Source organism: Cyprinodon tularosa, unplaced genomic scaffold, assembly GCF_016077235.1.
Source record: "Cyprinodon tularosa strain WSP-4 unplaced genomic scaffold, ASM1607723v1 ctg199, whole genome shotgun sequence".
Taxonomy (NCBI): domain Eukaryota; kingdom Metazoa; phylum Chordata; class Actinopteri; order Cyprinodontiformes; family Cyprinodontidae; genus Cyprinodon; species Cyprinodon tularosa.
The window spans coordinates 600,543-626,815 of record NW_024038729.1 but is presented as its reverse complement, the minus strand read 5'-3'; the positions used below and the strand labels follow the sequence as shown (position 1 = coordinate 626,815).

The window sequence follows — 26,273 nt, the reverse complement described above, 5'->3', positions numbered from 1 at the left end:
GCCACTATTAGAGCAACCTGGGCTATCATAACACCTGAGCAGTGCCACAGACTGATCGACTCCATGCCACGCCGCATTGCTGCAGTAATACAGGCCAAAGGAGGCCCAACTAAATACTGAGTGCTGTACATGCTCATACTTTTCATGTTCATACTTTTCAGTTGGCCAACATTTCTATAAATCCTTTGTTTTTATTGGTCTTCAGTAATATTCTAATTTTCTGATATGATGAATTTGAGATTTTCATTTGTTGTCATTTGTAATCATCAAAATTAAACAAAATAAACATCTGAAATATATGAGTTTGTATGTAATGTATGAATATAATATACAAGTTTCACTTTTTAAATGGAATTACTGAAATCAATCTACTTTTTCATGATATTCTAATTTTATGACCAGCACCTGTATTTTTGAACAGGATATAAAAGCATGATAAAGATTTTTACCTTTCCGTACAAACTTAAAGGTAGCTGATTTTATCATAGTTTTTTAGAGGATATGTGGACTTTTTCAATCTAATATGTTTTTGTTTTGTTTTTTTCCGCTCTTGACTTAAAAGTTTCCCGCTTGTTTGCTTCATCCCAGCTTGTTTTTCCGCAGACGGGTCATCCACCTTCACCTCTCTCCTAACCACGTACTGGGAATAAATTACACAGCTGTAAGGTGGCTGACCAACAGCAGCTCTCTGTCCGAGCAGCACCTGATTCGCCTGAGCTCCCCTACGACACCCTGCCCTCCTTCTACTGTTTACCATCCGGCTTATCCTGTTTATTTGACTCGATTACAAAACAGAGTCTGTGAGTGATTTGTTTAAAGTGGTCCCCCGCCAGGGAAAAAGAAAACCATGTTCCATGGATTCCCAGAAAACTGAGCATATTTGGTCACTGAGGCCATGATGATGACATGTCAGAGCAAGGCTAACGCGGCAGGGCTCTATAGTCACAACTCAGCACAAACTGCAGCCTTGACAGTTTGCACAGGCCGTCCTCACATGCATTCAGACTGATTCGAGATAACCAAACTGCGTGACTGTGATGAAAGACTTGGATTAATGAGTGACCCGCAGGATGGTCGTGCGTGGCCTCACCATTTAACTTTTTCAGGCCTTGCAGATTCTGGCGTCTCTGTTTTCCTTTCCCTTCTTCTGAGTAGAGGTTAAGTTCACATTATCCCCTCCCCTTCAAGCGCTCCAAATATTTTTGGAGCCTCTTCAATAAAGGCATGCAACACTGGAAAAAATGTAGGCAGCTGTTTGTGCTTTCAAGGCTTATCTTCCCTTGTAAAGGCATATCTGAGCTTCCAGCAAACACAGCAAGCAGCTGTAGCCAAAGTGAGTCAAGAAACAGCAAATTGGAAATCAGGGAAATATACTAACCCCCCCGCCTCAAAAAAAAACAAAAAAAAAACAGCCTCTCCTCACCCTAAGTGGGTAGAGAAAAGTGTATTTTTCGGTACTCTAACTGTGCAGTAATTCTAATTCATCTGGCAGCCATGTGAGCTGGTGGGTATCTGAGAGTCCTCTTGCTGCTGAAGGATTACAAGCTGCTCAAAGCCTCTGAGAAGGTATGTGGGTTTGGATGGGCGATGTTTTTCCACAGCAGTAAACGGTATTGGAGTTAATTCTGTGCTTTGGCTCCGAGCTGCAGCTGGGAAACAACTTCTCTGTGCCAGAGGCTGTTTATTATTGCAGAGAGTTTTTACCCAAAATGGCAATTCAGCTACTGTGGTATCCATGTTGTTCTGACCTCGTTGCATAGAAACCAAGCAAGTGGCCGAGTTGAGGATAAGCACAAGCAAAATGCTAACATGTGCACCCACACACGCACATGTTGTTTAGATAGTGTGCAAACACTGCAGATCACATGCTTTGTGGAAAGCTGTTATTTTAAAACTGACAAAGCACTTTTGAGGTGAAGTCATACAATGCTCTGCAGAAGTATTCATACCCCCAGAATTTGTACACATTATTTCTAAAATATTAGGCATTCTTTGGACAACTGAGGACTGATTTGTTTTTTTCCATTTTTCTAACCCAAAAAAAACTTGATTTAAATTTCTCCACAACCTACTCCCTGACCAGTCTGATGTGTTATTTGTTCTTCATGGTGCATTTTGTTCAAAAACTGCTTTATAAAACTTCTGAGGCCTTCACAGAACAGCCAGATGTATCACACTGGAAAAAACTATCTAAAAATGAGCAAAAATGTCTTAAATTAACTGCATTTACTCTTCATTTAAGTAGATAAATGAGATAATTTGCCAATGGAATGAGTATTTTTACTCTTAAAATTAGATATTTAGATAATATGCACTTTAAATAACACAACGCAGTTGTGTTTTCTTATTTTAAATGTAAATTGTCCTGTTCCAATGGCAAAGTGTCTCACTTACCTCCTCAATTCAAGATAAAAAGCACTTACCGGTATTTTAAGAAAAAAAATTATTTATCTAGATTTCGATTTTTTCCAGTGCATAGTGTTAAAAGTGTTTCTCCCCTACAGGTTTAAGGATAAATTTCTATTGGTTATAAAGTCAATCAATCATTTAAACAGAGTCTGTCTAATCACATGAAGTGGGATGAAATATTAAAATAGCAGCACATTATGCTCCAGTCTATTTTTAAGGCTCTGGTAGCAACATGGATAGCTGTTATTCATAGTATTAATATTACAGGAATATCCTGTCTACAAAAATTACTACAAGAGCAGATCAGTGACTCACCCAAGAAGTCACAAAGTCACCCAAAACAACCCCTAAAGTATTGTAGATCTAGTGTTTCTCATTAACCTACAAACTAAGGTAATAGGACCTCCACCATCAACTCAATGTTGGGAAAAAAAACACTGTTCAGTGGCACGTTTCCCCCCAAAAAATCCTATATCCACAGGATATTTAGGAAAATGTTAGCATTTGCAGACATTAGCAAGAAAAGTAGCCGCACACATGGTCGGAGGCTGCTTCTCTTCTTCCGAACTGGACAACATTTGATGAAACCATACATTCTGTTCTCTAACTGAAGCATCTGAACAGGCTCGTGTGGCAATCAGTCTGTGAGCGAAAGTTCAAGGGCTCTTCAGGCGATACAGCAGGACAAGATCCAAACCACTAGCTAGTTCCCTTCCGGATGGATTAAAAAAGAAATAAAAGGTTTTTTGGGGTGGCCTAGTCCAGCTGTGTGCCTTGTATCTGGAGTGGTATAATCTTCACCAGGTCATTCAGTTTGAAAAACCCTCCAATATGGCAGAATTCAAACTGCAGAGTGTACAATAAATGATGCACAATAAATGCTTTTTTTGCTGCAACTTATTTAAATATATTGACACATAAGCAATACTGAATAAAACACATAACTGAACAGATTCTGCTCACTATGTGTCAAGAAACCAGTCACTTTTGTCTCTTTCTTTTCCCAGTTAATACATATAAACAATTATGTTGGAGTTATAATGTATTTACAGATTAATTACTATATATATTATCCATCTTTAAGGGGAGCTTATTGTAAAGTAGTAGCAATTAGGTTTTCTTTTCATAAATGACATCATTAATCATTAATTATGAATAACTAGTTAAGTAAGGCAGTTAGAAATGCAAACACTGTTAAACACTTATTAACTTCAGTGAATACTGTAGTCACTATCTGGGTGACTCCTGAAAGAAGCTGGTTGCAGCAGATTTAATAACGGAGTTGCAAAGTAAAAAGCAACAGCTTTTTTATTTTTATCTGGTGAAAAAAATTATAAATCATTGCATATTTTTCTACATTTTAACAATTATATAGTACTTAAGGCTTATATATCATAACATCCCCTTAAAATGCATTAAGCTTTGTGACTGTAGAGTAACCACACATAAAAATGTTTGATTCTGCAAGACACTAAATGGTCTCGATCTTACTTGGAGCTGTTGCTATATTTTCTCCCAAGGCTTTTAATGTTTTTTTGTTTTTTTTTTGGCAACACACTTCAAAAGGACAAACAGCATCCTGCCATAGAAGCAAATCCTCATCAAAACAATGAAAGAGCCAAGGGAAAATTAGAAGGCATGCACACAATAATGGAGCAGAGAGTAAAGGATGGGTTAACAGTGCACTCAGAGCTTTCATTTCCTCTTCTGTTCCATCTGAGCAAACAAGGCGGGTGACCTAACAGAGCAAAGAGGGGCGGGGCGGGGTGGGCTGGGGTGCCGTGACTGGAATATAACCAAACAGAGAGGCAGGAAGGGGAAGGGAAAGGACACGCCGACCACGTGACTGTGAAAAGCCTGCAGGCTGGTCTGCTGGGAAAGGCAGACAAATAGAGAGAAAGATAGACATCCCCCCCATATTGACGCTGCCGTTTCACCACAACAACAGTTCTGGGAAATGGCCGTCGTCTGTACTGTATCTACTGTTTACATGGACCGATTCAGCTTGCTTATCGCTTTCATCATCCTTTCCCTCATTGAAGGCCTTCAGTCTTCCTCTTTTTTTTCTCCACGTTTTTAGACAAAACTTCAGGATTCATGAATGGAACCATTTGCTGATAAATGCAGAGCATACAATACGTGCAAGAGGGGAATGGTAAACATGAAGGCATTTATGGAGAGTTGGGGGGGGGACAGTAATGTTCAGGGATGGAAACAGGGAGGGGGGCGTGGAGTCTGGACCAGAAACACTAGAGACATGAGTCATGGCGTGCAGTCTCCCAGGGGGCATATTGGTGCAGTCTATAAAAGGAAATAGAAAAACAGCGGCTTCCCTCGCCCACCCAGGACTAGGTTATGCCTTATTAAAATCTGATAGCTTATGACAGCAGCTGTGTTGTTTAGTCCAAGCCTGTGTATCACCCACCCCCCTTCTTGTTCTCTCTTCTGTGCAATGGAGAAGTGAATATAAATTAAAAAAAGTAAGCTGCTTAGAGTCAGAGCAGTTATCCTGGGATGTAAATGTGCCACTGAAAGCAGGTCAAAAGTATCTGAAAGTGGGAACGCTTCATGTGAGCTTCTGCCTTTATTTTCATCTCACTGAAAGCACCCCACATCTGTTAAAATAAGTTGATGAGTGACATGAACTAGTTAACTTGGATCCTTAGTTTCCCCTTGGCTACCCTGCTGTGGAGCTGGCCTAGATTAAACATTGTCAGATATCTGGGACAACCTCTTAAAAAAAAGAAACAAAACCAAGGAAAAAAACTGCTCTGTCTGGTGAAAGTGACCAAATGGCAAAGTCTACCTCACGTACACAGCCTTCTTAAACACATTTACCAGTCCTATTATATATGACGTCAACTTCAAGTTAATTATTACAACGTTTTACAAAAGAATTGCCTGAGCTCATTAATCTTTAAAGAATAATACTCTACCTCTGGTCTTATTTCAGGCTATTTTGGATCATTTATAGTTTTATGTCATAATTCCTCCTCCATACTCCATGACCTTTACAGCATGCTGTATTTCAGCTCCGTAAACAACATAAAAAAAACTTGTTAAAGTCCCTTAAGGGTGCATAGTGACATTAAATGTCTATATAAAAAAAAAAATCACTTGATCATGATGAAATAAGTTTATATACACCAAGCGTCCATCCTGATAGTTTTAGGATTGGCCATTTTGAGCCTAAATAGAATTCCTACACTGAGCTTGATGAGTTGGCATAAACACAGGTGGCGCCATCTACTGACAGTACAGCTGAACTATTAGAAAGCTACATGGTGAACAAAGAGCGTTAGTGTCATATGACCTGAGTATGTGCCTTTAAAGTTGTTTCCATCTACAGCTCTTTGTAAGAATATTAATACCCTTGAGCTTTTTCCAGATTTTGTTTCTATTGCAGCCACAAACCAGTAGTATTCTATAGGGATTTTATAGGAAAGTACTATTCTACAGAAGCGTTTTCAAAGTATTTTAAACTACAGATAGTTTTCCAAATTTAAAGACAGAACTTTTTTTTTTTAATCGTCTTTTCGATTCACTCAGTCAGGTTGGATGGCACCTGTAAGCAATGTTTTTAAGCCCTGCAGCTGTGTCTTAATTAGTGTTGCTCCGATGCCACTTTTTGGCCCCGATACCGATACCTGATACCTGGCTGTGCAGTATTGGCCGATACCGATACCATACTGGTACCATCTGTTTGAAATTGACGTGTGTGTGTTTATATATGAAGAACTACATACTACCTGGATGTCAAATAATTGCCATCATGGCTTTGTCAAGCTGCTGCCTACCTTTGTGAAGCAGGAAAAATACTAATACAACGTGAATACTGACTTGGGAGCTGGCTCAGAGCTCGTCTGCCTGGCTGTGTGTTTCCTGGACGGGGCCGCTTTTTACAGTTGCTTTTTGTATTTCTGCTTCTGTCTCCTTGAACCCCAGTCGGCCTCGGCAGATGGCCGCTCACACTGAGCCTGGTTCTGCTGTTAAAAGGGAGTTTTTCCTCTCCACTGTCGCTACAAGCATGCTTAGTGTGAGGGATTGCATTTGAGTCAATGAGTCGATGCAATCAGATGGTTTTCCTTAGATTGAAAACTTTTAATCAATTTGACTGTATGATCCGGTGAACTGTAAAGTGCCCTGAGATGACATGTGTTGTGAATTTGGCGCTATAGAAATAAACTGAATTGAATTGACTCCAGTAGAACTTTTTATGGCCTACCTGGAATGGGTGACAATGGTTGAATAAAGTTTTGGCTCTCAAAATGGTACCGGTGCCCTATTTGTCTGTACTCGCCGATACCGATATCACCATTTCAGTGCTGGATCGGGGCCCCGCCCGATACTGGTATCGGTATCGGTGCAACACTAGTCTTAATGTATTCTGATCTGTATTTTAAATGGTCCATTCAAACACATGAAGGGTTGATTTATATCACTTGATTTCAGCTCTCGCTTCTTTCCGTTTACCATTTAGCGTCTTTGTGCCTCTGAAAAGAGGAACTCTGCTTCAGGTTTCATTCCTTTGCAGCCTTTAACAGGTTTGTTCCAGGATATTAGCTTAGCTAATAGAAGAGCTGGATTTAATAGTGAGAAGTAATTGACTACTGTTGGACTTTAAATGAGATTAATGTAGAGTTATATGTATGTTTTTAATAGTTCACCTGTATCATGTTTCCTTTTTATTTTCCATTCATGTAAAATCCCAGTAAAACATGGTGAAGTTTTGCGTTTACAATGTGGCAACACACACCAATAGCACAAACCACCAAATACACACACATACACACTCATAATTATACATGAGGACAGAGGCGATTCTAGAGTCTGTGGGGGCCCCAAGCAAAAAATCCTAGGGGGCCCTACTGACCAGTGTTCATCACCATTATGTTAGGCTATAAATAATCTGACACCAATGAAAAATGTATTAAATAAAACCTTTTTTTATTCCAAATGTTCTAAACATGAACAACCTTGTTATTTTGGAAAATATAAAAGAATAAAAGTAAAGAATAAACTAATAAATTAAAATAAATGCATAATAAAATAAAAATAAAAACAGTAAATTACTTTAAAAACCCAATATAAACTTTGTACAAAATATAAAGTATAGTAAGTGTAGTGAAATTATTGGGGTCCTATACTGCTTCCAGAATTGCTGCTTACGGGCCTTGGCTTGTGCAAATGCAGACACTAAGGCCCCATCCACACGAAGTCAAAACGAACATGAAACGCTAATATTTTCCAGAACATTTGTCGTAAAGACGGAGACGTAAAATAAATGTGAAAACGCTGCAAAATGTATGCCAGGCCTGTAAGTGGCGCTGTCGTGCCAAAGCAAAAATAGGCGACGAAATGTTGGGCATGCGCACTAATATTTATACATGGTTGCCCTGCGGGTCCATTTTCGTGGTTCAGTCAAATTCAGGTGCTGAACTATGTGGTCTATATTGCTCTGTTCTTCCTGGAGATATTCCAGAAGAAGAAGATTCTGTTGTAAGCCCGACAGCAGGGTGAGTAGCATGAGCAGCAACCATTCAACACAGTACGGCGCCATTGTTGTTGTGATACTGTGTCGCGCATGCGTGTAAGAAAAAAAATGCGGTTAGAGCTTAAAGATGGAAACGCGAAAACGGCGTTTCAAAATCTTCCCACTCTGAAGGCTGAATAAAAAAAAGATTGTTTACAGACCCCCGAAACGCCGGCTTCGTGTGGATGAGAGGCTAGTTTGGTGAAAAATTTGTGCGTTTAGGCCAGGGTTTGGCTTCGTGTGGACGGGGCCTAAGTCCTCCAGATCCAAAGACCTTCGCACACTATACTCTATGGAAATAAGCGCCAGTCCTGAAAGTCTCTCTTGAGACATGGAAAATGAATAATTTTCCTTCAGCTTAGTTACATAATTGCTTTCCAATTTACTGAACGACTGGCCTACAACGTCAACCATTCGCTAGGCTACGTTCATTTTCATTAAGGGAAGTCATCCACCTGGGCTGGGCTGGGCTGGATTTTGACTGGGCAAAGCCAATGTCAATCAACATTCCATCCAATCGGAATTTTTAAATGCAGTTGTGCAACTCCTCAGTCACTATAGCGTTGCCACTTCATGCTCGTCTGTTGCTGTTTATCTACCGGGTGTACAGTAGCTGGCTCTCGGGGGCCCCCCAGCGGCTCGGGGCTCCAAGCAGTTGCTTGGTTTGCCTGTTGACAAGGTGCGCCTCTGCATGAGGACAATCTGTAATAACGTATTGTCCTATGAGTCATGTTTTTGGATGGTAAGAGGAAGGTGGAGTACCCAGAGAGAACCCAACCTTACAAACCCATTACTGCAACCGTCCTACCAATAGTAAAGCCGAGCAGCCACATATGTATTGCATTGTTTTATTCAGATGCAAATTATTGTCTCAGGTGTTGCTGCCATAACTGTGTCAGTTAAATACTACGAGGTTTAATATAGCAGGCTTATCTCAAGATGGAGTTTAACCCAGTTTTCCTGGTTTTTATTAATTGTAACCTCGCCTGAACTTTCTCTTCTCTTTCTGGGCTGTATAAACGATAGAGGAAAAACCCTTAGTGCATGTTGATGATAGAAGGAAATGTTTTTTTGTTTTTTATGTTCACATGGCTTCCCTTTGTGTCGATAGTTGAAAAGGTGACTGGCAGAGAGCTCCATGACTGCCGTGGGGAGGGGCGCCACCGCAACACCTGCTCCATCTCCTTTCCTCCTACCTTTGGGAGCCATCTGCCCACCTGCTTCCATGGTAAAGCAGACACACCCTGCCCACGGTTCCTCCCTAGTACCCTGCAGCTAAAGTAAAGCTAGTCTGCACAGGAGCACAGATGCAGACAGAGCTCCAACATGCCTGGCCACCATACCATAGGAGGGAGGGATCAACGTAGCTGTGGGTCTTTTGTGTAGCTGCCACCACTTAAAAAAAAGCTCCCTGCCAAGCCGTGTTTGCTCTCCTTTATTCCCACCTGTCATCACACTGCTTGCTTTCATCTGTAGGGTGCAGCCTAAAGACCATTCCTCGAGGCAGAGAAGACATTATCTCAGTGGAGTAAAAGCGAGAGGTAAAACGGCAGAGCCGATCGTTTTATGGTAGGAGCATGGTGTACAGAAACGAGGTTAAGGTGAGGAGCTCCGGCTACTCGCTGAAGAACACCCCTGTACTTATTGTTGTGATTGCTGTTTTGATGATTATTCTTTGTATTTATCTGGAGATGATGATGACATTCCCTTGGTGACTGTTATTATAATGCCCCGTACGGTGGCTGGTATGATATTATGAATAAAATGGTTGCTTATTTTACCTTTGGTGTCTCTGTGGGTCATCCTGTTTTATTTGGTGGTAATAAAAAGGTAAACACAACTTTGCTCCACAACTATCAACCTTTCCAAAGATAATGAATGTTTACAATGAAGAGTGGAGTAGATATTAATATATAAAGGTCCCTGTTATAATAAATACAATAAACAAATAGATGAATCATTAATATTTACCAGTGGCACGGGAAGGGGGGTGCTATGGGGGCTGCAGCCTCCCTCGTCATAGCATCAGCCCCCCATGGTGGGGGGCTGTGGAGTAACATGATATTGTACTTAAAAACATGAAATTATTTATGTATTTATTTTTTAAAAGACTGTGTTTGATATGGGATTAAAATAATGGGCTGTGTATAAGATATAAACAAATGATTCATTATTTTGATATTTCATAAAAAAACTAGGCTACTCCCCCAGAAGCATCCACCACCTCACATTCATTTAGGCATGGCTAGCAATAGGCAGCAGAAACGTATTTCTGACAATTTCGAGGTAAGAAATGGTTTTAATTCCCCTATACTGCCGCATTTAGCGTTATTTATGTGCCTATTCGTCTTAGTCCTGTGGCTGAAGAAGTCTACGCTAGAATAAGGCTGCATATCACTAAATATTATATAAATATTAAATTAGTTAATTTTTTTTTGTGTGTGTGTGTGTTTTTTGTTTCAGATATGAAATCATTCCCCCATATCCATAGTCGAATGGACTTTCAAGACATTCAATGCTCAGTTTAGGCTATATTTAGGCCATGTTTTATTCAAGTATTCCTGATCCTGTTGATTGGGAGCTGTTGTTTGTTTTGAATGATTAAAAGAGAAGAAATAAAGTTTAAAATGTTCATCCTTTGTTCCGATGCATTTTAAATGGAAGGTTTTTGCGACAAATGTAGGCCTACAATATTATGTTAAAAACGTCAGCCACAGCCCTCAACATAATGACGTCATGTGTTTTCCAACCCAGCCATCAGCCCCCCTCGCTTGAAACAGCTTCCAGCGCGCCTGATATTCACTGTTGTGTGAGTTAATTTCTAAGGCAAAAAGATTAGGTTTTATAAGTCATAGTTAGGATAATAGGTTATTAAATTAATTTTATTAAATTTGTAGGCTAATTTCCCCATTCTGGAACAATAAAGTGATTTTCTATTTTCTATTAATATCAGTATTAATCCAACTGTTCAGTCAAGACCTCAGAGGTTTCTTAGAGAACATCTGTGAACAAACTGCATCATGAAGCCCAAAGAACACAGCAGAGAGGTCAGAGGAAAAGTTACGGAGATGGTTTAGGCATTTAAAATATCCCTGGCCTTCAACATCTCACAAAGCACTGTTCCATCCAGGTGAAAGCCGAAACCTACTGAGAAGCTGATAGGCTGGTCAATGATCAGAGAAGATGCAGAAATGTGCAGCTCATCTGTTAAAATAACTGTTTGTCATGCACTCCACAAATGTGACCTTTTTTATCAAAAGAAAGCTCCTGCTTAGAGGACAGAGGTAGCAAGATTTAACTTTTTGGTCGTCATGCTTCACTGTTTGTTGGCCAGATAACTGCTTATCTTTATTGTGTTTCTTTTTCACATATGCTCTTAATCCAATTTGATAGAGACTGAAAAGAAGTAAAAGAAGAAGAAAGGGAAATGATCTGTCTCTAGCAGAAACATAAAAGGAACAGACCTACAACAGGTTTCCTATGCAGATTAAGGGGCTTTTGAAAAGCCTAGACCTAAAGGAGCTGAATACAATGCATGGCAATCTTATAAAGTTAGAGTTTTCACTTCACAATCATACAATACTTCTTCTGCTCTATAACATCACTAATACTTTATGTAAGGCATGTTATTAGCCCTTGAGATTGTCAGTATGTTTAGCTAAAGTGTTGACAGAGTACTGCAAAGATAGAAAACATCTTAGAATTTAGTTGCTCAGTAAAGCGCTATCACTTTGACGCATATTTTGTTGTCTGACGTTTAAAATGGTTGTTTTTTTAAGTGATGCAACAGATAGAAACTAGTTTTGATAAAGCTAGGGGAGAGTGTTTTTTTTTTTCCTTCAGTTTGTGTTTGTTTTTCCTCCAGCGAGCTGAAAGAAATGCTGGTTCAGCACGCCGTAAACGACCCACAGGGGCCCGTTCTTAAACGTAGCCCTCCTCCAGAAACTAATTTCACCGCGGGGCCTTGGCTCACCATCCCAGCAGCCCTCTGGCCCACATGACAACAGGCAGCCTGTTTTTCCCTGCAACATAGCAACACTGCCCTGAGCTAGTTCCTGACTCTTGACAGTCAAAACACAACGCTGGCCAAGGTGACAGGAGCTGTGCATGAAGCATGATAAATACACCTGGGGTGGGATGCTGTAACCATGTCACACTGGCTGTTGGATCCACATGATGTCACTGGAGGAGATTTGAATGCATAATCAAAAGTATGAGCCACATATTTGCCTTGCTGAAGTCTTATTTTCCAGGGAGGAATGTTAAACAAAAGTGCTCTGGGTGTGAGTTCAGGGCCGCTGACAGAGAGCAGCTGAACCAGACGTTTGAGTGTCAGATTTCAAAGCTCCAGGGGCAGCTCGAGCCTTACAGGGGCTACGGCAAGGTTGAAAACTCAGTCTGGAGGCCTTATCCAGTAAATCTAGAGCATAGTCCTCTGAAAGATGGAATCTTTTTTCCCCCATTATTGTGTAAGGACTTTGAGTCATTGACTTTCAGTGTTCCTGAGAAGACGGCGTAATACGCCGCCTTGCCCTCACATCGTCTTCAAACAGCCTGTTGTTTGTCCTGAAGGACAGTGTTCTTGTGTTTATATGCCCTCATACATATCAACTACTTGCAACTCGGTTTGTGTCATCCTCAAGGTGCCTGAAAATTAGGTTTCAATGTCAGCAGAGAGACACATTCCAGACAAAAATAACACAGCTTTCACCTCCAGGCTGTTCAGCCTCCCCTCCTGTCACGAAGCAGCGGCTCAACCTGAATCCCCTCCCATCTAATAACACCAACTTGCACAAGCAACGCATTCTTCTTGCATCAACAGATGAACTTCTTTCCATATAACAGCCGAGCTGTCAGGAAACCATGGCGAGTGTTTATGGAGCGAAACGGGAGGCTAAGGGAAACTTTGCTGCGTGGCTCTTTGTTGCTAGAACTCGAGGAGGATTGGATTCCTAAAAACTTGTACAGCAACAACAAAAGAAAAAAAATGGCGTCACACTCTGAGTCAGAGACGCAGTGTGCCCTGGATGAACTTCCTGTTTCAGATATAGGGTTTCTCCAGCCAAGTCACATGCAGGAAGTGAGTCACACTTATTCACCAGCCGTCTGCAGGCTGCAGACACCTCAAGCCCCAGAGTGACAGGCTGTGAAGGGGACCAAATTAGCCTCTGAAACTTTAATCTCCAACAACTCAATTATTTAATATCTGAGCCACCCACATCAAAGGAATACCTTAGGTCCCTCCTCTCTGGCTGCCTTGATGGAGGCTTTCAATACTGTGTCCTGGAGGACATACCCATTTTGCAAGGCTGCCATGGTGCTCGCTCTGCTGAACTCTTGCAAATCAAAGATGTTCTGCAGAAATAAACCGCAGTGCACGTACATAAAGCTGCACACCACATACAGTAATTACCGAGGTCATTTTAAAATTTCCGGTGAAATCTTTAGCTAAATATCTTCTAGCTTCAGAAAACAGTCTGTGCTCATTCAAAAGAGCAGGAGGACACGATAACAGTGATTTTAAATGTAGAAAACTATAAAAAGAAACTTAGAAGTTTCTATTTCTAAGTTTTAAACTTTTCCAAGCTCAAATTTTAAACCTTCCTGACAGTCACTTCAATATTGTCATCATCTGAGTTGAAAAAAAAACTTTGTTAAATTTTTATTTTCCATAAATCACCCAAAAAATAAGCACAATCCAGAGGCTGGCTTTTCATTTATTAATTTAGTATATTTATGCAATTAGCTTTATTTTTTTTTTTTTTCAGAATTCTTTTTTTACCAAGCTGACTGAATTGTTTCGTAAAATGCCTTCAGGTGAAACGTGTAACGAAATGACGCTATTCAAATAAACTGAACTGAAATTAATTAAAGGAAATTGACATTTCTTTTTTTTCTGGTAGTTGCACAAGCCGAAGTTTGCAAAAATGAAAATATTTCATAATGTATCATGATGATTGTCTTCTAATTAAAACTGTTTTACTTTAACAATTATGAATGTGTGATTTGCTATATCAGTTTGTACATATATGCATATATGTATGTATGTTTACTTAGATGGAAGGGATTAAAAAAGCAGTATGACCTTTTTACTTGTTGATTTAGACAAACTGTGTTTATAAAGAATAAAAAATAAATAAATGAGAATTAAAGTCTGAAAGTATTTTACACAATCCATTTCCCCTGTCGATGTACTTATGTATCCTAACTTGGAAAATACGATTCTATACTTTTGTTTACTGATAATTCAAGGTAGTATTAAAAACTCCTCATATATCAAAACATACACATTAGAAAGCCTTTTCTTTTCTATCATTAATCATAATCATAATAGATATAAGTACTTTGTTAAACTCTTGGATCTATGAACTTGAAATGAGGTGCCTTGGTAAAATGAAGTTGTCAAACAGAGTATAAAGCACAGAAAAAAATGCCCCCAAACATATAAAGCTTTAGGAAAGAGGTTCTAAATGATTTCCAATTGGTCTTAATTTTTGTCTCATGCTGCAGCATAACATACATTCCCAGACCTGCGTAACAAATTCACTCAATGGAAAAGTGGATCAGAGAAGTGGAAAGTTAATCCCCAAGACCGCTACAGCTTGAGACAAAAGAGAGCGGGGGCTACAGCAGAGGCAGACAGACACAGGCTTTTCTGTCTCTGCAGACTTAAAGGCAAGGTCTCACATATCCTGCTGCAGAGTCATTTCTCACGCAAAGCTGGACGGCAGACCTACATATATCCAACACTCTCCTGCTAATCCGTTTAACATATTTGGATTCATAAATTCACAATACAGAAAGTGTTACAAAAGTTATATCAGTGTTAGATTTCTTTTTTATCAATGCTGAAAAACTCCCATGCTCTATTAATATATAAAATGTGCATTTTTTATTTTTTAATATGCATACAATGACAGAAAATGTCGAATCAGGGATTCCTAAAAGTTGGAAAAGACTTGGCTTACTCCAAATTGAAAAAAACACTGAAAGTCGTCAAACTATCACATCATGTAGAGGTGAAAGAAACCCCCCATTCAATACAGGTCTCAGTTTAGCATGTCTGATGTAATATAACAGCACATTACATAAAAACAATAGAATGGGAGGCCTGCCAGAAAAACAACAACAATATTTTGTTCTCTACAAATACTCAAGCTGCAAAATACAGCTTTCAAAGTTACACTAAGGCCCCGTCCACACGAAGACGAATTTTTCACCAAACCAGCCTCTCATCCACACGAAGCCGGCGTTTCGGGGGTCTGTAAACAATCTTTTTTTTATTCAGCCTTCAGAGTGGGAAGATTTCGAAACGCCGTTTTCGCGTTTCCATCTTTACGCTCTAACCACATATTTTTTTCAACAAAATAAACACCTGAAAAGAATGAAAAACTAAGAAATCAACAAAAGAGTCAGACTGGTCCAGATCTCTGGCTGAACTGGCTGGTATTCCTTCAAAATTATGTGATAAATTTAGAACGGAACCAACTACTGAGAGTAATTCCTTCCACAGGTGGCTCTACAAGCTGATGGATTCATGGACCGTTCTTGTTTTTACTGTATCTGGCACCATCCACCTGGAACAGATGGCTTTTTCAGGCAGACTATATCAAATGTACCCAATGACGCAAAGAGCTCACGATCACGTAAACCCAGTTCCATTCTTAATTTGCCAGTGTGCTTATGTGTGCGGAGATGTAAACATGCAAGCAAACCTTGAATTGAAAAGTGTGTGTATACAAATGCAGATGTGGCTGTATGGGTGCAGGATGCAGGATATTCTCAGCTCTCTTGGACGCTCTTTTCAAAGTGGAATGACTCTATCAAGGGAACAATGGGTATTCTGAGCCCAGCAATGTGACAAAGGTTCACACTGACACGCTTTCCTAAATTAGGCTGTTCAGGCACAGGAGGGAAGTCAGCTCTGCTCCCATTCTTCTCCTCTACTCTAGGGTCATTGTGTAGACAGGAAAGGCCACAGAGACATATGACTTGACATGCTCTCCAAAGTAGTTTAAGGGCACTCTACTTGTGAAAACAGAGGAATACTTCATCTTACGGAGCACGGGAGGAGCGATGGCCATCGCCCCTTTAGGCAAAAAGGATTCTGTTTTGCCATGGATGCAATGACTTGCAGAATTTATATATAAAACTTTTCCCCATATTCACACTGTGGCCACAAACCTCAATGTGTATAATTGAAAATGTATGTGACAGATCAAATTAAACCTGTACATAATAGCTAAGTGATAGAAAATAAATGCATTTTTACAAATTGGAACCACAGTGTGCATCAAATATGTGCAGATTCATCCATAATCATAACCATCCCATGGTGGCTCTGGCTCCACTCCTATCCTGTTGGAAGGTGAACCTCCATCTCATTCTTAAGTATTTTACAGCCTCTAATAGGTTTTCCTCCAGGATTCCTGTTTACTTTGTTCCACTCATCTAAACACCAGCCCTGACCAGCTTCCCTGTTCCTATGGAAGGAACACACACCCAAAGCAGTCTCAGTGTTTGTTTTGGATAAAGCCCAGTAAGTTCTGTTTCTGTCTCAACTCACTAGTGTCAGGACTGGCTTAATTATTCTTTTCATTCACCTGTCCAACTCTGCCCGGTTTCTAATCACTGCACTGCTGATCCATCTGCTCCTGCCTCTATTAAGGTGCTTGCATCAAGTTATTAGGGCCAGATTATCTAGTTCTCTTGTGCAAGTGGTGAGATTGTTTTTAACGTACTTTAGTGTTTCTGATTTCCTGATCCTGACCTGTTCTGCCTCTCAGCCACTGAGCCTGCCTGTTCCCATCTAAACGGTTTGCCTGAACTATCTTTGGACTCCTTAACCTCTGAACCTGCCGGTTTCTGTTCTGATCTGTTTGCCTGATCTGGCTTCAGACTCCTGGACCTCTGAGCTTACCTGTTCCTGTTCTGATTGCCTGACCTGGCTTTGGACTCCTGCATATTCTCTGGGACTGCAGCATCTGGGACTTCTTCTTGGCAGCCCACCTGCTGGATATACCTCACTCTCTGGGCAGGGGCTGAACTCTTAAAACATAATATCTTGTGTTCTTTTTCGCTGCTACTCCGTTTCTCTGGTTTTAAATAAATGCTTTTTGAATTATCCCACAGTCTGTCTTGCCTTGAATACTGGGAACTCTGTTCTGAGTCATAACAACCAGAGTACCTTCTTCGGTAAGTTTGTCATGTTCTCATCATAGGTCGTGGCAAACTTCCAACAGGGACCTTCTAAGCATTTCTTTCCACTGTGACTTTTTCTTGCAACACTTCCATGAAAGTCAGCTCTGTGCACTAAACAATTAATTATTGGCTGACCGGTTAGTACATTCCCCTACATGAGGTGAAGAGTTTTTTGCACTTTGTCCCAAGGTGAAAGATTTTATTTGGGGGTAACAGAGCAAAGGGGAACTAACACAAATGCACACACAATTACATTTGTAATTGTGGATTTATCCTAGTCTATTACATTAAATCCTAATAAAAAAAATCTTGTGGCTGTTAGAAAACAAATGCGGTGGGAAAATTAAATTGTAATTCTTGTTTTGCTCTTAGAGATAAGGGTCACATTTATACTTTCTTCTTTAGTTATGAGGTAGAGCCTCATCATTCGTAAAAAGCAAAGCCCTCTGCAGGTTTGGCTCTTTACTTTGGGGAATCTTTAATCTAACTTTGACAGCAGTGGGAAGAAGCAGTCCCTCCTCCGCTTTCACCTCTTCACCCCACAAACACGACGGGACCTTTACCATGTGAAAACTATGACCCTGACTTATGTCATTGGAAGATGTCCTAAATTACGTCTAAGCATGTTCAGCAACTGGGAATGTTTTCTTTCTTTTTTATTAAAAAGATGAAAGCTTGCTGTAAACTTTGCAGCAGACATTTTGGGTAGTATAAAAAACTCATGAAGGAGCAGAAGCAACGGCCTCCTTGATTCCTCTGCTTTTCCCCTTGCTGAACTCACACCACAAATTTAGCTTCCAGGAAACCAGCTGTTGGAGCTGGGAAAAGGGAGGAGGTGATATTCTATATCAGGACTGTGAATCACAGTTCCATGCTCTGTATTTTTCCTATGGTGGTTTGGCTGCCTTGCTGGTTGGCTCGAAGAGCGGCTGGCAGTGTGTATGTGGGGAAGATTGCGTTGTGGACCGGGACTGACAAGGAGACTGGGACAGAGGGGGGCGTTGGGTTATTACATGGCCTCGGGGGTGCTTATTCAAACCAAAGTCCTGTCTGGAATATTGAACCCAAACACTGTTATTGTACTTCAGCTGCATAAGAAACAAAGGGAGGGAGAAAAAAAAAGAGGGAAGAGGAAACAGAGAGAAAGACGGTTAAACTGGTGAAGCAGACAAGCAGAGAGAAACGAAAGAAAAGCAGAATCAGATAAAATCAAGAGCTCTGAACGTTGATATAGGTCTTTCAGATGACATTATACAAGTTCCGTCCAGAAAATAAGGAACTAAGCAGGAAAAAATAAATTTTTAAGCAACAGATGACAAAAGAACACATGCAATGCAAAATTGAAACTGAAACAAACATCCTACATAGATTCAAACCAATTTTGTAAAACATCTGTATATAACAGACTGGTTTTTATCCATTAATGTACTTTATTGCATGAGAAAAGAAAAAAAAAAAAGGCCATTATCTGCCAGGACTGAGAGAAGATGTTGGTTTGATTCAAGATACAATACGAGTCGGTTTCCAAAATATGTGTTTGGGTCAAGTTATGCGCAGATGGAGATTTATGTGAAGTGAAAAGAAAACTCAAAGAGACTGGATGGAATCTCAGTCTGGTTGAGTAGTTTGCTTGTGTTTAAACAGCTCCTTGGAAAGGAATGTGTGGCCTACATTCCCGTTTAAGCCCCTGCCTCCTCCTCCCCCCCCGTCCTCAGCAACACCAACACTCACTGTCAGCAAGACCAAGTTAAGAAGGCTGCACATTATAATACTGAAGGAAGGAAAAGCATGAAAATATGATCTGCAGCTCATTTCAGCTGGAGACATTGGTTCTATTAAATTTCAAATCAGATTATTTATTTATAGATAAATACATTTTCATAAAGGAGATCTTACAGAACCACTTCTGTAAGATCCATGCACTGATGTCGGTTTTCAATTCCCTACATTGTTAGCTAAGTTAATCAGAAACTTGGTCATGATATGAAGATGTGGTGACTTTCATTAATGCGGTCAGAGCTACTGTATCATGGACCATGTGATTAATAATCTTAGATACATACGTACATTTAGTAACTATAAAAAAATACCCTGACTCAAGTAGTGATCAAACTGTCTAAGCTACAGTGCTACAGCTGGTTTTTCTAAGCTTCATATCTTCCTATTCAACTGAAACCCAGAGCTGAAACACAATGATGTGATGGGTGTTTAACACAGGAAATGAGCTAGAGGTGGTGCACCACTCACTATCTTCCTGTGGGAAACACTTATTTACAACTGAATGGATGTTTCTAAAGCGATACTGTCTGAATTAATGGGTTTTGAAAACTGAACTCTTTATATTTTTGTTCTTTGAGAACTATCTATTGAGACTACAGGTTTGTTTCTTCTACACAGATATGTGTATTATCTACACACATCAATGTGTGGAATAAAATTGTTGGTACCTTTTATTTAATGGAAGGAAAATCTCAACACTATCAACTATTCTGGAAAAGGAAGCCTTCTCAGCTGAGACAACTGGAGCAGTTTGCTCCTTGAGGAGTGGACCAAAATACCTTTTTTATTAGTTCATTGTTTCAAATCATTCCGTCAAAGCATAGTTAAAAAGCAATGTCTTTTATTTCTTACTTCTTATAGAATTTTTATGTATTTATTGCTTTTGTCAAATTCAGGTTATTTCTGTGACCGTTGTTGCTTTTTCTTTCATTAAATGAGGGGTACCAACTGTTTTGTTGATGTGCGTATCCTGCGGCGCACAGCTTCCAACCTCCAATTTCCCAGGTCTCCTTGTAAGTAACGCTACATTCAGATTGCATGAGCTAGAAGCAGCAGAAGCAGCTAGTTTACATGCAAAGTAAAAGGTTGACACGCATCAAGGTGCAGCAAAAGGTCCTGCAGCGCATTTTGGCCAGTTGGCCAGCTGAATGGTCCTTGCATAAGCAGCAGACGCTGGAGTCGGAAACATTTAACTTTTGCTGCTCGACATGCCGCATCAACCAATCAGAGAACCTGATCTGGGAGCTGGCAGGGAGACAGACACAGCACTGCTGGTGCAGATCACTATGATCACTCCTCTAAAACAGTTTATTAACCCCTTAATTAACTTAAAGTACGGAAACCTGCTGTCAAAATATGTTCGATTTTATTATTCTGGTGCCTGCAGTTTGGATTATATATGTGATAAATGTCTTCCAGCCACAACAAACATTAGCGAAAAACACCGTAGAGGCGACCAGGCCAGAGACTGCCATTGCACGGGATTTCCAGTGTCCGAGCTGTACTACTGCTCAGACGTACACCAGGAGTCTGAGTGGTAGTACGGCGCAGTTTGCTCCAACAGCGAAATTTATACTATATATATTTGAAGGCAGGATCGTAATCCTGATTAACTGACTGCACTCATGAGGTTTTGAGGTGGATTTTCTCATTAAAAACATATTAAAACTACTTTTTACCCACTTATATCAGCAAATATAGCAAAGTCTCTCTCTGCCACACAGGAGCAGCAAAGGCTTTAGACGCATCTGGACCCACTTTACTGGACGCACTTCATAGAGCGTCAGAGCTGCTCTTGACGCACGTCAGACCTTAATGTGAACAAGCATCAAAAATGAAGCTTTTTTGCTGCTTCCAGTATTTGCGGTCTGAACGTAGCATAACTCCCTACTGCAGTGACGACAAGTTTAGATGTTTATAAAATTGTGTTTGTATAACACCGAGATCAGACAATGTTTTCTGTAACTGTCTGCTTTGGTCTTGGCCTACATATTAACTTCATTTCTAACTTGTCTGGATTTTGCTAAAAGATGATGCCAATAGAGTTGTCTTTAGCAAGTCACATATATAAATGTTAATAAAATTCCAACGTACCCCTTTAAGGGATAAGATGAGTGGGGGGAGGGGTCGGCGCTGCATTCAGATGAAATTAAATGGAGGCTAAAGTGCTGACTCATTGTGTTCAGCCCATTTATTACCTGCTCTGTCACCCAGGCTTTATGGGATATGCTGCCAGAGGAAGGCTGTGGGGGATGCAGGCAGGCAGCCCTCATTTACAGGAACACTTCTGGAGGCAATAACACTGCAGTCACCCAGCCAGCATGCTAGACAGCCAGCTTCATGGCTCACCTGCACTTTGCTAAAGTACCCTTCAGGAAACCCCACCTCCACTCTAACAAAGCCCTCTCACACACACACACATACACACAACCTAACCCATCTCATTTTCCTGGCTTAACAGGAGGGAGCCTGTTTTTACTTCTAACAAGACTTCAAGGGAAGCTGAGGAATCTGAGCTTTAAGTCTGGAGGAGCAGTGGGTTTGTCTTTGTGAAAAGACTATGTTCAGTCTTGTGTTGGAGTAATCGAGACATTCATCTTGTATAGAGGCAGAAAAAAATGCTTGATTCTAGCCAGGATAGCGACTGCAGCCAAAGCTGCATTCATCTCCGCCCTCAGTCACATTTTCACACAGTTAGACGTGTAAGATATTAATCATCTGCATCACTGCTGACGCTCACTAAGGTGTTAAAGCAGTGTGGAAACAACGAGGGACCACCTCTGTTCTCAGCAGTTATGGTTCCTCCTGATTACAGACTTTTTTTTTACTTTTAACAATGCAACATTTCTGGTTCCTAATCTTGATGCTAGACAAACAGATATAATTTGAGTGGTTATGATGTATAGCTGTGGGCAGCCTGGAGCACTCACTGGCTGTGGAAAGCGCTTATTGCTGCTGATCAGACGAAATGGACTCCAGCACTGTGTCAGGCTCCAGTTTGTCTCAAATGGTCTGAGCAATCAGAGCATCCAGCCAACAAATGGATGCTTTCTCTCTGTCTTGGCGCTGCTTCTCCATCTCCCTCATTACTCCCATTACTCTGCAGCTTGTGGGTTATCTAATGCGCTCCCCATGGCTTACGGTTTGGCTGGGGATTAGACTCATTTTTCCAAGGGCATTTTATAAACAACCCTGTGTGCCTCCCTTCTCTCTCTGGGCTGAGCTGATTTAGCAGCAGAATTTATTACCTCAGTGGCCTTTCTCCCGTCGCAATACATTATTCAAATTCACTCTCTCACGTCGCACAGAGGGCAATTATTTGAATATCCGCAGGAGTACAGCTGGAACGTCACAGCTTGTCTGTAACAGCAAAGACGGGGAATTTTCCTCATTTCAGTGGATCAAGGTTGTAGGTAACAAAACACTTCAATTTATGACCCAGCTTGATACGTCGGTGAAGTCATTGATTCCTTGTGTCAGAAGTTGGCAGGATTTACAAAATTAAATTTCAGCTCTACCTCAGTGAGAATTTTTCTTTCCTCTTTTTACAGCACTAATTGAGCACTTGGCTGGCTGCACGTCTTGTAAAATGGATTTTCCCCTGAATCAACAGAAACAGTCCTCAGAATTTTGTGCACGGTGCCACTGTTCTGCATATATTTCCAAGGTCTCTTCAGAACAAGCAGCAACAAAGGAGAAGCTTGTTAAAATAGAAATCTTGTGTAATGCTAAGAAAAAAAAGAAAAAAAAACACGGGCCAGCTTTAGTTATGTGGTAACTTTTTGAAGCTGCCCCACTTTCAGTAGTGAACAGATGCAGCGTCCTCATTTCTTGTAGAGTGAAGCACTTCTCTCATACACCTACCTCATGATGTAAGTGTTAATAACACCAAAACAACACATGCAATCACACCATTCACAGATTATACAGCAGCGTCACATCGAGACAGACCATAAGTCACTGCATTACACACTCCCTTCCTGCAAGAAGACTCTCTAACACCCGAAAACCCAAATATGAAAAAAAAACTTATTCTATGTTTGGACTCAACTTCTCAAACTTCACTTAAATAAACTCAGAGAAGTTGAGTCAACTTCAAAAATCAGCAAACTTTTAGCTATTTCTGCACAGAAACTTATTTCAACTGGATGTTTATAGAGTTTGTAGAGATTTTATTTTAATGGGTGTCATGGCTTAGCCTCGTGAGACCATCCTGATCTCGCGAGCTTTCAAGGTTTCACTCGCTAATAAGTCTGGAGACTCTCCGTCTAAGAAAATTTGGAGCCGTTCACCAAACGAACGTCCAATCAGCGTTGGCTTTGAGGCGGGTTGAGGTGTGACGCAACGAGAAGCGCGACAGTTAAGTCTAAAGAACATGGCGGCTTCCGCCGATGAAACTAGCGTTAGCGTGGCTATCGAGCAAGTTTATCGGAATTACAGAGTATTTCTTCACTGAAAGAAGAGCAAAACACTGCTCTGGAGGCTTTTCCCAGAGGAAAAGATGTTTTTGCTCTTCTCCCGACTGGTTTCGGCAAGAGTAGCCTGGCTGTTAGTACGTCATATGCTCCGTTGATCTGATTGGTTTATTTGGCCCGTCTATCACCAACATAGGCCAATCAGCTAACCAGTATTTTCGCCCCTTCCCAAAATTACTTCAACCGAAGGTTTCTAGATGGATATGCGGAGCAAATCCATCTAGCGGAGTCAGGTTAGTCACTGCTCCCTACCCAGGGCAAGTTCTACTGCAGGGCGGTAGAAGCAGGGTAACAAGGTATCCATTAAATAAGAATGGTTGCAATGCGATTTAATGATTTCTATTTAATGCTTCATTAAAGGTGCAGTAGGCGACTTAAAAAATATATATATATTAAAACATATTTGTCACAATGACCTGAAAGTAGAATATGAGCAATATAGGATTTGAACTGAAACAAAGAATATTTCCTAGAACATACTGCTCCTGATCAGAAACAGATCAAAGGCAGGAGGAATTTATCAGCAATCCCTTATGGATGGTTTAAAGTGGCAGTTACCTTAGTGGTTCATAGAATACTAACCAGATTAAAACATATTAAAAAAGTATTTACCTTTTTTTTTGTGCGTTAAAGCATGGAGGTAGTAGAAGCGACCCAAACTGAGGATATTAATCCAATCACCAGTTTAGCAAATACCTAAATAGACAAAAACACTCAAGGCAAGTTGTAGATACATAGACTCCAAAATTTAAAGGCCAAAACTCAGGTTTAAACTGAGAACCTCCTAGCCGAAGAGTCGATCTTTCCCCTGATTGTGTGAAAAAAATAATATTGGTGATTTTATATACGGCAACAATGATTCTGTTCAGACTTTCTTACAAAGCAAACTCTCATCCTTGTCTAACTCTGTATGATTTTCTTTTTTGAATGTGTCCAAATGGGAAACATCACATCTTGTTGCACAATTTAAGAATGTCTGTTGATTTGCTGCATAGAAGACGACTAATGGGTAATAATGGATAAAGCAGAGAGTAAAGAGAAATTACCATTACTTACAAATAGTTGGTTATTACCTGACCATCTCAAATTTTTATTAGCTACAATGAATGGAAAAGTAGGTCACCTGCTCCTAGCCAGTTAATATTTAGCAAGTAAGGATATGATTTATATGTTTTAATAGGTTTTAAATCAAAATGTATATATAGAATAGAAAAACCCTTTTATTGTCCCACAATGGGGAAATTGTGGGACAATAAAGGGGTTTTGTGTGAATAGTATAATTTTGTCATGGTTTTGGTTCTGTTGTCCTTTACTTTGCTCCTTGTTTCGTAGTTTTATTGGTTTAATTCCTATTTTGTTGTAGTTTCTAGATTTGTAAGTTCTCAGGTTTTTCTGTGTTCCTCTGTGTGTGTTCCTTTCCCCTTGGCTCCCTCGTTGTCTCCTCTCACACCTGCTCCTTGTCAGCTCGTTAGCCCTGCCTTTGTCTCAGTCAGCTACATATACTCTTCTTCTGCAGTCACTCCTTGTTGGTTCCTTGTTGTTGCTGGCCCTGTCGTCGCTGTTCTCTGCTCACCTTGTCTCTCCCTGGCTCCTTATGCGTATTTTCCCCTGATGTCTCCATGGTTCTGGTCTGTGTTACATTTTTAGTTAGATTCCTGCCTTTGTTAACCGCTTTTCATCATTGAAGCTACAAGAAATCACCTCAGCCTCTCTGCCTCTGCATTTGGGTCCTCTAAACCACAACCGAGACGTGACAAATTTTGAATATACAGTTATAAATTTTGAAACAATCAAGATAGTAATTTGATTCACGCACAAGAATTCATTAAAATACTAGAAATCCATTTCTATACTTTTTTCACTGGAAGCCAAAGATTTCAAAACTAAACCAACCTATGTTTTCTTAAATATCCCTAACTTTTTCTAAAGCCAAACTAGATTTGATCCATGAAGAACATTTTCCAAGTTAAGTCTTCACAGATCCTGCTACTGCTGCTGTTTTGCTCATCATATATCTGCACAGAAAAGGCCTAAAGTTCAGATATAATAGAAGAAGTGATAAACTGTTGCTGCTAAATAATTATTAGATGAACTGAGACACACATTTTTTATGTTGATTTTTTTTGTTGTTGTATTTGTTCAACTATTGGAAAATGTTTCCAGCAAATGTGTCTCAGAAAACCTCGCGAGACTGAATCCAATATAGCATGAAAGCAGCTGCAGAGATAACAGAACCTCAGTGAAGTACTTAAAGCAGGAAGAGGACAGGTAAGAGTCTGCTCGCCGCCTTTCCCACATATACAATTTTTTTCATGCTGCTTTCGGGTGTCTTTGGAGGGAAATGAAAACCACTATGATGCAACTGCGTCTTTATTCATGACAGCACACGGTGGGAGGGTACAGCTTCCAATGCCTCCCAGCTTCGTAAATAAATCATCCAAAGTCACTGAGGAGAAAAAAGCAATGCCGAAAAAAAAACAAAAATAAAGACCCAGTCTTCTATCCACGATGAGTGAGTTGCTATTCAAAAGAACGAGGCCCAGATTCGCTGCTGCAGATCATTCAGACATCATTTTCATTAGTGTGAAAAGCCAGCTGACAAGGGAGTTAACTGATGAGGATTATCCAGCAGAAAAGGAGGAAGCCTCATGACGTGACTCATCACGGCCATCTGTGCAACTCTACTGTATTTTTACAGCTACGCCTCTGAGAGGTGAAAAAACAAAACTTCCTCTTTGGCAGAAAGCCCCGCAGAAGAAGAAAAAAAACACCTCATCCTACTCAGACTGGTTCTACCACTGCTGTATGGATGGATAATACTTTCACTTGCACCTGTGCTTTAAAACGCCCTCGGTGTCTGACAAGCATTTGCTGAG

At 40.3% G+C, this 26,273-nt stretch overlaps 1 long non-coding RNA gene across 1 annotated transcript; it reads left to right on the top strand.

Moving 5' to 3' along the window:
• The first annotated feature begins 950 nt into the window (after window positions 1-950).
• On the top strand, window positions 951-9,722 carry LOC119782883. Its single transcript, XR_005280722.1, has 2 exons — window positions 951-1,566; window positions 9,054-9,722. It is a non-coding gene; the product is annotated as an uncharacterized LOC119782883 (long non-coding RNA).
• The last annotated feature ends 16,551 nt before the right edge of the window (window positions 9,723-26,273 follow it).